The sequence below is a fragment of the Centrocercus urophasianus genome, unplaced genomic scaffold, assembly GCF_019232065.1.
Source record: "Centrocercus urophasianus isolate 14NV4802_14NV808 unplaced genomic scaffold, USGS_Curo_1.0 seq_15, whole genome shotgun sequence".
In the NCBI taxonomy this organism is placed as follows: Eukaryota; Metazoa; Chordata; class Aves; order Galliformes; family Phasianidae; genus Centrocercus; species Centrocercus urophasianus.
Genome location: NW_024884697.1, coordinates 40159765 through 40173551, shown reverse-complemented (window position 1 = coordinate 40173551; position 13787 = coordinate 40159765).

Genomic DNA, 13787 nt, shown 5'->3' with positions numbered 1-13787 from the left:
ACTCTGCCCTGGCTATTTTCTACCTCTGCAGCAGGAACAAGGAATGTCCAAATTCTTCGTCTTCAGCCCTCAATCTCTATATTTGAACAAAGCACAGAAGACAAGAAGAGGCAGAATTCCTGGTTAGAATACTGAAAGTCCACAGAACAAAATGTCCTGTGAATACTAGGAGCAGATTGATCTGAGTTGGATCAGGGAAACTCAGCAGTCTTTTGTCTCATTCATCACTCAGCTTGCTGAGCACCACTCCCCTTGAATGGTCAGCTATGTGAAACACAGCTAATCCTTTGTAGCCTTCCTTCTAAGGCCAAATTTCTGCAAATTCCTATTTGACTCTGGTCCTAATCACAGAGTAAAAACAAGCCCCATATTTTCCTTGCCACAAGCCTAACAACATTATTCTCCTGAATATACCCAAAGTCTTGCCACATCTGATTCTTCCTGCCTCATGCCTTGCATTCCCCCAGAGCACATCAGTCAGTTCTTACCAAATAGAATTTACAAAAAATCTGGATTTCATTCTCGTTTGAGACAGAAACATTGTACATAGTAAGTGAGGAAATAATTTAATTTAGATGATATTTCATCTAGCAGAGAAAAGCATTAAAAATGACTACAAAATAACACTTGACATATTCTAACTTGTACCATTTATTTCAGTTTTCAGTGGTTAGTATGATTTGTCTTTGGAGAAGATTATCAAAGGTGGAAGTGCATTATTTGTCTTTTGAATTCTTTGGTCGCTACATGGAAAATTAGCTTTAGCCTTGATTAAATTGTCGTCTTCCTTATAGAAAGAAGAAGGCAGACTCGATGATCCAGTCTGTCATCCTTTACCTATTAATTGTCATTATTTGAACTCTATCTAGTAATAAAGATTGAATGAACACAAATTTCAGAAAAAAGCAGACGGATTAAAATCCTCAAACATTTGCCTTCTACAAGTCTAAAAACAAAACAAAAAAATATTGTAATGTAAAATATATACAGAAAAATAGCATCGTTTTTACAATGCCACTAAAATATTTAATGTAGGACCTGTTTTTTCAGGCTATCACTCTTGCGGACAGAAGGGACAAAACTCAAGCATTTGTTTCAGAAGATCAGAAAGACTGAGGTTATTTCAACCAGGCAAAAAATAATTAAAAGATGTGATGCTAATTAGTAAGGCAAATTTTTGTAACCTTGGATCAATTCATAAAATCAAATAGAAAGTTCAGAATTAGAGAATTTTGCAGGCTTTTTTTCAGTTAAAAGGACAGACTGACAGAGAGCATTTATGATTTTATTAACAGGGGAAACTGAACCACTGGCAAAAAATAGGACAAATAAAATCACGTTCTCAGAAGCAAGAAGTGAAACTGTGAAAGTGAGAAGGGAATCTAGTACTTCCTTTTGGCAAAGAACAAAGTGGGATAGAACTTCTTACTATATTGAAGGATGTGTATGAAACTGTTTTCAGAGCTTGATGTAATGGTGCTAAATGTAATAGTAACATAGAACTGGAAAAAAAAAAAAAACCCTACAATAATTTGAAAAGTACTGTAGGCCATATAATAATTTCTTCAAGGTACTGTAGGCCATACAGTAATTTCTTTAAGGAAGAAAGCATTTTCCTCACCAAATATTTTTCTATCCAGTAGTGAAAAAAAACCTTTAGGTAGTGGAGCATATCATTTAGCTGTATCATGTTATGCATCCTTTAAAAAGGAAACGGCAGCTCACCACAAAGCAACTTATTAGTATGATGTGATTATTTTGTGAAATTCATTGCCATGTGATCAATATGGAATGAGCAGTTACTTAATAAAGTGGCAATATTTGGTATAACAAAGCTTTTCAATATTGATACAATAGACTGAATCTTTAGTTTCGTAAATAGATGAGGAACTAAAATCATACAATCTTCTTAGTTATTTCAGCAGAACTCGATGCAGTACTTGGCACAGGTTTTCCATTTTCCTTCAGCCATATAGCTTAAAACTAATATTGTATTAGAAGTGAAACTGTAAACTCTGTTCCATGTGCTTAGGTACACTATGAAGATGACACTAATTAAAGCAATTAAATTATTCTAGGGTTTTCCTTTAAAACTTAATTGAGTTGAAATTTTTAAAAAGAAAGAAAGAAAGAAAGAAAGAAAGAAAGAAAGAAAGAAAGAAAGAAAGAAAGAAAGAAAGAAAGAAAGAAAGAAAGAAAAAAAGAAAGAAAGAAAAGACAATGAACACTTTTTATGATTTTACAGAAGCAAAGGATTAATTATTTAAAAATTAGTTTTTGAGCTCTTACTGAAGTGTTTAAGGCCAGACTGGATGGGACCCTGGACAATCTGAGCTAATATTTGATTTAGCAGTTCACAGCTCTGCCTGTAGCAGGGCGGTAGGAAGTTGAAAATCCTTGAGATCCCTTCCAACCCAAGCCACTCTATAATTTGTATGATTTCTATGATTTCTATAGGTAGGAGGAGAGAGAAAATTGTGAACTTGGGTACTGAAAAAAAATTAAAGACTAAATCCTATTCTTGGAAGCATTGTAATGGGCTAAATCCAGTAGTGGGCAGAACCCAAGTGGGAAAGCAGATGCACACATATGCTGGGTACAGTTATGACTTCAGTCATCCCTAGATTCACTTACAGAAATCTCGCCCTATCACTTGAGTGAGGCAGCCGTTATTAACATATGGCATGTTAAACATTTACCTTAACCTTCTTTTAAGACCTTTACTTCCTTCGCACCATGGTAGGAGAACAACAGCTCATCACCAAAGATGGTTCATGCCAGCAGAGTTCCCTTCCATCTTTGTAGAGACATTTTATTAAGAGATAAAGTGTCTTTATTCATAAAGTCATATAGTTTTATCCACAGTGTGATACTAGGTTTGGTCAAAATATTATAAGAAAGCATAACAACATTTATAAGAAAATATTTTGCCATCAAAAAATGACAATTGTCTGGCCTGGCAAAACTTCTGTAAAGTTGTTGGTCTTGCCAAAGCTCCAGTAGTAACCAGCAGAGAGGCTGACTGTTCAGCTGTGAATGTGTGAACTAGCTCAGCAGGAGTGCTAATTACCCAGGAAAGCTTTTGCTGGCTTGCTCTGATGTCCAAGATTAAGTTACACAGCTCTAAGCCTGTTCAAATCACTCAGTAGCCATTTTTCCAACATCTTTTGGTATCAGACCTCAATTTCCTAAATAAGTGGTTAGTGGACACGTGGGTTGCCATGGCCCAAAAGCCCAGCAGCCAGGAAAAAAAAAAACAAAAAGAAGAAGAAAAAAGAAAAAAGAAAAAAGAAAAAAGAAAAAAGAAAAAAAAAGAAGTGAGAGAGCATGGATAGTAAGACCAGATTTTTACTTCATAATTTTAATCGAATTGTGAGGGGGAAAAAAAATAATAGCAAAAAAAAGAAAAGTTATCTTGATACAGAATTTTTGACAAATAATCAAATTCCACCAATACTAAGAATGTCTAGTAATATTTTGTAGTTTGTATGAGATATATTGTTAGATTTATTAACAAAATATTTTTGAACTAATAACATCATGTGAAAAATTTTGCCTTGTCTTACTGACTAGTTATTCTTGATACTGAAATTTATGTCTAGCTTTAAGAGTATCTTTAAGTCTCTTACCATTTAATTTCTTAAGATTAAATATCTGTTTGAAATTAATAAGCTGACAGCACAGAAATTTCATGCTTTTAAGTGATTTGTAACAATAAAGCCAGAAAAACCTACTGAATTTAATTAGCATTAGTTTGGTTTTTTTTATAGTAAACCCACCCAATTATCGAGACACTTCATCTTTCTGTTTCTTTCCACCAGATGGTGGTATACTGCAAAAAATCACAAGGCCTTTCCACTCCCTTCTCCAAAAGAGAAATACTTCATTAGTAAAATTACTTTCCTTCAAGTCTGTTATTTATACTTTCAGAAGTCAGATAATTTTATTTTCCAAAGATTGAATAAAATGAATATGAATATGAATATTCATTTTGAATAAAATGAAATAAATTTTTTAATAAAGCTCCATCCTAACTCAGCAGTGACTCTGTTCACCTATTTATTCTTAGCAGAGTCTACTAGTTGCATTTTCCTCTGGTTCACGCTTGTAACACAGATGCACATTTCTGATGGATAAAGTGTAAGCAAGTATTGAAAGTATATTTAGATATCATGATACAACTCCTGTATGTTACGAATGCTTTGAAATCAGCCCAAGAGTTAACTTTGCCTTAAAGATGGGGCTTGTCTTCAAAATGAGAAAACTCCAGTTCCATCACCTTCTAGAACTATGTAACTTGGTAGAAACAGGAGATTTTGAAGCTCATACAGAGCATGGATTTTTCTTGCAAGAGCCATGGATATTGGTAGCTGGGGTTTGCATGACTTGTGATGTGTTGAGCCTTATTCTAGCTAGTTAATACTCTTAATGTTCACCTTCAAGTATTGTGGTATTGAATTAGAATCTGCATCTGCATTCACTTCAGTGCCTACAAGAATTGAAAAAAAGGAAAGAAAAAAAAAAAAAAAAAAGATGAAGAGCTCACACTTACAAACTTTACATTCTCATCTGTGAAACCAGTGATTATCTTTTAGTGAAAAACAGTAATTTCATCCAAACAATGAAAGCTTTTTATTACTAATTTTCACAAAGGAAAAACATAAAAGGTGAAATAATGCCATTGTCTATGCTTTATTTAACTGTGTTTCTCCTAGTCATGCCTTTATATTCGTAAACAAACAAAAGGGTCCATTTTGCTAATCCTCAAACTCTAGAGGCTGAGCTCTGAGTCCCTGGGAATATGACATTCAACACAAGCCCTGACATTACACCCTAAGCTGTGTAGATGTGAAAACTAGGCTTTAAGCCTAGAACAGGCCCATATTCTAATTGTCCTGTGAAAGTCAAATCTCAGAAATTAAGCATAATTAAAGCAGATATTCTACTCTTTGGTCCCCAACATAAAGCAGCCCAGACTCCCGGTTCAACTGTTATCCATACTCTGCCAAGTTATTTTCTGCCAGATTGACTTTTTCTTCTTTAGACACACGCTCTCTCTTTTTACCTTATGCTCAATGTATCTGAAATGTTGATTTTCTTCTCTTTCAATTTCAAGACGTTTCCTAAATCACTGACAGTTCCTTCAAACAATTAATATTCTATATGATGCTGTATCTATGACACCAGACAACAGGACCAGTAAGTTCAGATTTGCTTTATTCCTTTTGACCTTTGTTTCAGAGAACTTGTTCTCTTGCTGTGTCATTTTTTTTCAACTGATGATATACATTTTATAAAAAAAAATGTATATGAATTATTTCAGGCTCAAACGAAGATTCTTCTGGCCTCTGTAACATTCAAAGCTGCACTGGTTATAGATAGGTAATACTTCATTAGGTTTCTCCCCTAAAGTGCTTGTCTTTTCATGGAAGAAGTTTACATAACTAGTTTAGACGTCGGTATCTGACTTACAGATGGTTCCAGCCAGGTGAGACATATTCCATGCAAAAAAAGTCTATAACACTTACCTGTCTGCAGTTGGGAAGGATTGAACGAGGTGACCTTGACAGTAACTTCTATTACTGTTCTCTTTTGTTACTTCATATCAAATTTACTGAACCTTCAGTTCTGTAATGACACTGCTTAGGATGCTCTCAGGGAATTGAAGAAGAACCTGTCATTTCCTGAGTAGCCCTGATCTACTGTAATTTACGCAGGCCTAAGATACTAGACAGCAGTTTAAGAAAGTAAAACACAGTATGATAACCATGTGCCAGTTTACTCTTCTCAAAAATCAAGAACAGATTTTGGCTTGTGCATTTCAAGTTTCTTCTGCTAGCTAGGTTCTAACTTAGTAGGAAAATCAAAATACAAGCTCTCACCTGTTTGATTTCTGCAAGTCCAGGAGGGCATTAGGACAGGGAAGAACCTATCATTTCTCATTTCTGGGAGAAAATAGACGTAATCTCATTGGCCTTAATGTGAGAAGAGAGGTAACTTTCAGGAACTGAGATGTTTTTTAAAGTAAATTTACATTATATTGATCTGATGCTTTGTGGGGGACGCTGTAGTAAATTCCTTTCTTCACTGTCTAGCTTTAATAGTAACAATTCATTTTTTGGTGGATCAGTTATACTATCTTTCCATACATCATTTCAACTTCCAAGAAGGCTGTCCTATTGCCATTTGCAATATCTGTTTCTTAAAATATATCTACTGCTGTCTTAAAAGAGGAAGGCTTCTCTGCCAGGTTGGGTCAAAAAGCCTCTTTTCCCATTCTTGTACTCCCAATTTTGTGTTCATTTGAGGTCAACACGTGACTATTGAAGATAGGGAACTAATTTTGTAAATGCTGGAAGATGACCATGAGATACCAGTAGTGCAGCAATTGTGTTTTGGTCTTTGCTTTTGTCTGCACTGCTAATATATAACAACTATTAAAATATCAGCAATAAATCTTCATATAATAAAATCTTCATGTAATAGAATGTGCTTACATAGTAGAAAAAGAAATATTATCTGTTTATTAGCCATTTTCCTTTTTCCCAAGCCTTTCATATGGTCATAAAAAACCATACTGTTTCAGTAATCTATAGCTTTCTATTAATCTCGATGAATATCCATAATGGTGAATTTGAGCTATCTGTTCTCATTCATACCAGTTGCCAACCACATTTTCTTAGTTAAAGTTTAGATGAGGAAGATGAGTCACAGTGCCTTTCTTTATCCTCCAAGGACCACTTGTATTTTTGACAGAAAAGCACTGAAGTGCCTCAGTGAAGAGAAGTCAGATTTACAAGCACCATGCTTCAGAGATTTTAACACTCACTCTATCTAAATAAAGACTTTACTTTTCACAGTAAATGTCAGCTCCTTTCACATTAAGACGTGCCTTGGGAAGGGGTGCAAATAGTACATTATGTTTCTTCACACACTACTAAGAACTTCTAATAAGGCATCAAAAGTGTTTCATCATAGCATATCTTTTTTCACCTTCTGCCTTGTCAAATGTTGTTTATAATCTGTATCATCTAGGTCGGAGAAATGTGAATTTAGGGGAAAGATCATGGAACTATGCATTAAAGTATGCCTTATAATTTGCATCATTGAGCTAGATACTTGAAGAAGATCTACTTTGTTCAAAGACCATTTCCAGATAACTTTTTAAAGATAATATAAATTTCTGGACTTTTAGTATATAAATTTGTCTTGTGGAAGCTGAAGTTCCCAATGCCACCCCTTGCTTTTACACTGTAGAACTTTCATAGAAACAGAAGTATCTCAGGTGGTTTGTTTTAGGGTTGGATTTTTGTTTGTTTGTTTTGTTTTATTTTTGCCCCATATACCCTTATTTGACCTTCTTTATTCCTTAAAATATCATATCAAAAGAGTGTCCTATTTGAAGCAGAGCAACAAAATGAAGCCCTGTTAGAATAAAGGGATTCAAAAGGACGAAGAATATAAACAAAGAGAAATATCAAAAATAGCAAAGAAAAAATATAAAAAATGTAATTTAGGATTTTTTTAAGTTATCTTAGTCTGCCTGCAGGAACCCTTCAGTTTAGCTTTTATTACCTAGACTTTTTTTGTATTAGAACAGTTCCTGCACTTCATTGCCTGAAGTTAAATATTTGCTACACGAGTATTTACAGAGACATTCCTTTGCCTGTTCAAAGAATAATTTCCTTACTTTTCTTCAGTACTAAAAAACCATTTAAATAAAAAAAAAAAAAAAAAAAAAGTGGAAAGCATATCATGTTTTGACCTTCTAAACCATGGGTGTGCAACCTTTTGACTTTCCTTAGCTGCACTGAGTAAAGAGGAATTGTCTTGGACCTCATTTAATATATAATATAATCAATTTCTAGAAGTAACAAAACTTCTTTTATAAGTATATATATTATTCAAACATTAGAAAAAGAGGGCAACAAACCCATAAAAACAGAGGGATATTATACCTTGTTTTTGTGAAAATAATACATCAACATCTGGTTGGATCGAAGTGGTTGCAATTCTTAGTGAGTTCTCAAGGTGCTTGTCAGAATTTTTTAATGAAGTTTTACTCTTTATAAGTAGTTGTTCATGAATGTACACACCAACAAAAAGGGATGGCATAAATAAGGCATGACTGTGAGCGAGGCATATTTTTCTTTGATATGTCTTGTAAAAGTCTAGTAAAAAGACAGGATTAAAATTTTTACTTACATGTCCGATTGTAATTCTTTACATTTGCTTTGAAAAATCTGAATACAATATATTTAAGTTGACTGAAAATGGAATCACAAATATTGCAAAAAAAATGATAATTTTATGTAAATCTTGAAATCTCAAATTCCTTTCTCAAAATGGAAAGCAGTGTTGCATATTTTTCACTGTTCACAAAATTATGTTTAGCTAACATATCAAAATGCACAAAATTATCTGCAATGACTTGAGCTTGCCATCACTTCAGTTTCATTTTGAATGCTCTTATGGTATGAAATATAGCACAGATAAGTTGATTTTTATCATGACAATATATGTTTAATTCATTTAAATGAGTGGTCAAATCCACTGAATGTGATAAATCTGTGAGCCATTTTTCATCTTCAAATTCTGGCACAAATTTTCCTTTTGATTCTATAAAGGACTTGATTTCATTTTGCAAATTAAATCTTTCTAGCATCTTACCCCAACTTAGCCATCTTACTTGAAAAAAATAAGCGATGTCTCCATAATCAGTATCCACTTTAGTGACTTCTGGAATTGGTGGACCCCTTGGATTTTATCAAATTCACAGCTTTAATAACGATTGGATGATGAGTTTACTAATTAAATAAGAAAACTTACGTATCTACTTAATAACAAAAAATGTGTCTTCACAGGCATACACACATATATGTAAGTTTAAATGTTATCAGTAATCATTGTGTTTTACTCACCAAGTTGCACGGAGGCATATAACGTAATATTTCAGTTCAACCGACTGTGTGTGGTAGGCACAAAGGGAGGTGTTAGCGCCATGTTTGCTTTTAGTTCTCTCTTGAATTAATTGATAAATAAATAGTCTTTCCCAAGCTGAGTCTCTTGTGATTGTGAAGGTATCTGATGAGCAATCACCATATCCTTACGTCACCCCATGAGATTTTTCATAATGTTTTCTCCCCTTGTTCTGTTCAGAAGGGGGAGTGAGAGAGTGACTGAGTGATGCTTGGCTGCCTGCTGGTCTTAAACCACAAGAAAGCTAGATAGAAAGAATACCCAGTTAATACCTTCTCACATTTTTCTGTTAAGACCCTTAGTTATCTACATTTTCCCACTCGATTGTTCCCTAACAGATGCTTTCACCTGATTTAACATAGAAATCTGTAAGATCACAAGGTGAAGGGTAGATAGGTGTGATACTTATTTTAAAAAGAAATTGTAATGTTCATAATTCGTGTAGTTTTCACAGAATATTAACTTATCACAACTATACTGTAAAAACTACCTTCAGTACATGACAAATTTTGAGGAAAATATCAGTTAACTATTTGCCAAGGATTTCATCTGCAAAAGCATCTGCAACCTTACTACTTCACTGCCTTCTACACATTAAAGACAATTATTGAGAAATCTGTGCCATTATTCACTGTGTCCACATGAAACTGAAAGAGCATCGTGGTACCTTTGTATTGTGCAGTTAAATACCCCTGTAAGTTATACTTTATTTACTGCAAAATTTCACAGAATCACAGAATTGTAGGGGTTGGAAGGGATCTCCAGAGATCATCGAGTCCAACCCCCCTGCCAAAGCAGGTTCCCTACAGCAGGTCGCACAGGTAGGCATCCAGGCAGCTCTTGAACATCTCCAGAGAAGGAGACTCCACCACCTCCCTGGGCAGCCTGTTCCAGTGCTCCGTCACCTCACTGTAAAGAAGTTCTTGCGCACATTTGTGCGGAACTTCCTGTGCTGCAGTTTCCGGCCCTTTCCCCTTGCCCTGTCTCCACTCACCACTGAAAAGAGTCCAGCCTCGCCATTCTCAATCCAGTCATCCATTTGTGAGTATATAGACATCTACCTTTTCTCTTCGTCTTTTCATTCTTTTGATTCCCACTTCTTGCACAGAATAAAAGTCTTGTTTTCTGTTCCAAACTGTTCTTTATTTAAAAGATCAGTAAATGTGGTACTGAAACATAACAACTGGTTATACATGTTATACAAATACCCTAAAGGCTTGGTAGTACATAAAAATAATCAACTAATTTAATTCATGCAAGAACTGTTAACTGCTAAGTAAACTATTTCTAATATCTCTTATATACCTGCTATAAAATAGGATATCTTTAATCTCCATTGTCTCAAGAAGGCAAATAGGTTTTTAACCACAAGGATTATACATTGAATTAGCTAAATTGCTTTTACTTGCTAATAAAAGGCTTTACAATATTATATTCTGGAATAGTTGTCTTTAAATGCATTAAAACATTATGGATTTGAAGTTTTTTGTTGAAGGAACTGTACCATATTAGAACAGACAAAATAATTCCCCAGACACACTGCTCTATGAATAACTACCTTTAAGAAAAAAAAGCATGATGCAGCCCATATTTGTGTACGTGTGTGCACACATTTATTTTAGACCTTGAGTTAAAGATATCTAGGAAAAAAAAAAAAAAAAAAAGTCTTAATTTCTAAAATATAAGATTACAAATATCAGGTTTGATTTTTTTAATGGTGAATTGGCAAAAGAAAACCTGATATTAATGATAATAATGATAATAATAATAATTAAAATTATAATAACATTAAAATAATAATAATTAGAATTTCTCCAGTCAATGTAGAAAATGTGAAAAAAAAAACAAACATCAGTTTTTCATTCACATACTTTGTGACAACACTTTGCTAAGTAGCTTAGATACTATCTCTGGACAAGTGTACGCATGCTGCTGGCAGATATTTATGGATGCAATATTTAGAATGTCTGAGAAGCCCATTATGTAGACATAAAAGAAACACATCCTACAAAGCACTTCTGTAACTGAATTTCAAGAGTAAAATAGATAAAACCATTCTTATTAGAACTTTCATATCCCTCAGCTGAGCTTATAGGCTTGAAAATAGTGCTAGGCTAATATTGCACTTCATCTTTTGAGTCAAAACAATTCAGTATCTGACCCAATAGGACTGTAAAAAACAAATGCTATACCTTGGTAATCTGAGTGCAATCATGTGTAGTCTTAAAGTTTTCCTTTGTAAAAGGGCCTAGGAGGAGTTTCCTGAAACAGTGTCTGTACATGTGCATTCTCATCCACCCGAAAAACAATAGCTGGACAAGAAGAAGCTTCTGAAGGCTTTATGTTTCTTAATATCTATCTGGCCTCCCTTCAAAAGCTCTTGGATGTTTCCCATGTCATTGCCCAACATTACTGCTTCAGAAGAGTTAGATGTTCATTTTAGTCCAATACACACTGCCTGTGTACTGTGTTTCTCAGACCAACACAAGTATCCTGAATCTGGCAATTTTTGAAACCTGATAATCAACACTGTATTTTGTGTATTTGCTTTAAAGTGATACCAGCTAGGTTCAAGAGATTGGATGAAAATTTTAAATTTCAGTAGCAATGAGAAAAAGCAATCAAATATGTTCAGTTCCTTCTGCAGGCAAAGCTTACAAATTTGTTTCTTATGTATCTTGGCAGTACAGTAAAAAGAAAGAAATAAAAATCATTTGAGATCTATTTAATACTTTATTTAGAATTCAGTATTTTTAATGTAACTTTGCAGATTTTTGCAATCATGGCTTTTGAATGCTTCAGTTTTGTAGTTATTAAAACATTATTTTCCAGTTTCTTGAGGAGATCAGCCCCTCTCACAACTTTCTTTTTTTACTAGACAGAAAGGCATGATTTTTGATTCCTACTGTCATGTCACAGAAGTCATTGTCCTTTGTTTAGAGGGTTCTCTGAAACTGCTGTTTTATGATTGCCTTCAGTCAGCCTAAGATTGAGGCTGTGTTATTTAAGAGCAGATCATGAGGCACAGCCACATTCATGCATCACAAAATTAAATCAGCCATCTATTTAATCTGAAAACCACCCGTTTCATCTACTCTGTTCATACCACAGCCATTGAACTCTTCCCTAAAACTGAGATTCAATTGAGAAAAGACTGAAAACAGAAGATATATATCACAAACAATGCACTAGGAAGCTGAAGACTGATCACTATAGAGTGGTAAAAAAGTAACTATTACTTTTTATGTTATTTATTTTAAAGAAAGACATGTTTCAGAGATTATAAATTATTAGTTTATGCATGCTTAGCTTTTCTTGTATAGGACATTTTTGTTTTTATAGAGGATAGCTATTAGAAAAATATACCAAATCAAATTAAATCTCAGTTATGTTTTATCCTACATTAAAAATCATTCAGAGTTTTATGCAATTAGTCTGCATGAAAAATATCCAATATCTGAGGAATATCTGAAATAATTAAGTATCAAATTTCTGAGAAATTAGTACAGTTATTCATCTATAAACATCAGTAATGGACTAGGTAGGAAAAATGTTCTCCTCTATGGAGACAAAGAATACATTTCTCAGTAACTGCCTTTTGGAAAATAAAACAGTCCACATCAAAGTAATTTATTTAAGCCATTGTGACAATCTGAGTTAATGGTCTTCAAAACAACACTTTTAGACATGAGGCAATTCTGAACTTCAGGGGAAAAAAGAAGAAGAAAAAAAAAAGCCTTGTCTGAGCTTACAAATTTTTTCATATTGTAACGGCCTCCTCTGTCTTGACGTCCATTTATTGCCCATTGTTACTGCAAATACAGGACAAGGGGAAATGGCCTCAAGTTGCACCAGGGGAGGCTTAGGTTGGATATCAGGAAAAACTTGTTTACAGAAAGAGTTATTAAGTACTGGAATAGGCTTGGGGAGGTGGCTGAGTCACCATCGCTGAACTGTTTAAAAACCGTTTGGATGTGGTGTTCAGGGACATGATTTAGCGGAGGGTTTTTAAAGTTAGGGTAGTATGGTTAGGTTGCAGTTGAACTTGATGATCTTTAAGGTCTTTTCCAACCTGACCAATTCTATGATTCTATGATTCTAAATACCACAATGTTTTCACAGGCAATACACAACTAGGGCCAACGTTCACATCCTGAGAGCCTCATTGATATAATGAGCGAAACAGAAAAAAATATGCCTGCCTACCTATTTGTTTTTTGCTTTGCAGGGTTAAAGAAAGTTTGCAATTCCACAGCAGCGAGGTTAGCTGGAAGTAGCAATAGCTAAAAGTAAAATGAAATTTCAAGAAAATAAAGATCCCCCAGACAACCAAAACATCCTTTTACATCTCTGTTTATCTGACTTAATAATGAGGATTTGATGTGTTTTCTAACATCTTAATGCTTGCTTTTCACCAGTGACCAGTAACATGAAATGCCAGCACTGGCTTTTGTATCTTTGACCATCCTACAGCCAGGAATATTGTATCCTCATCTAGTTAGGACTTCCTCTCATTCTGAATGACACTCCTCTCATAGATCCCTGAACACCGCTATCAAATGCTAGGGATCAGTTTAACAAGCTACCCTGTCACACTTTAAGAGCTGCCTTCCTCACTGACACATAATAGCTGACCCTGCATGAATTCAGTGTGCTGAAAATAAATGGGTTATTTCAAGCCATTTTTAGCCAGAGTACCTGGCTAATCTGTTTGCTGTGACTTGCAAGGAGCAAGCACCCAGTCAGAGGGTTATTTCCACTAGACAGGTAGAACACTCTAGGAGATCCACTGCCATCACCCTGAGTAT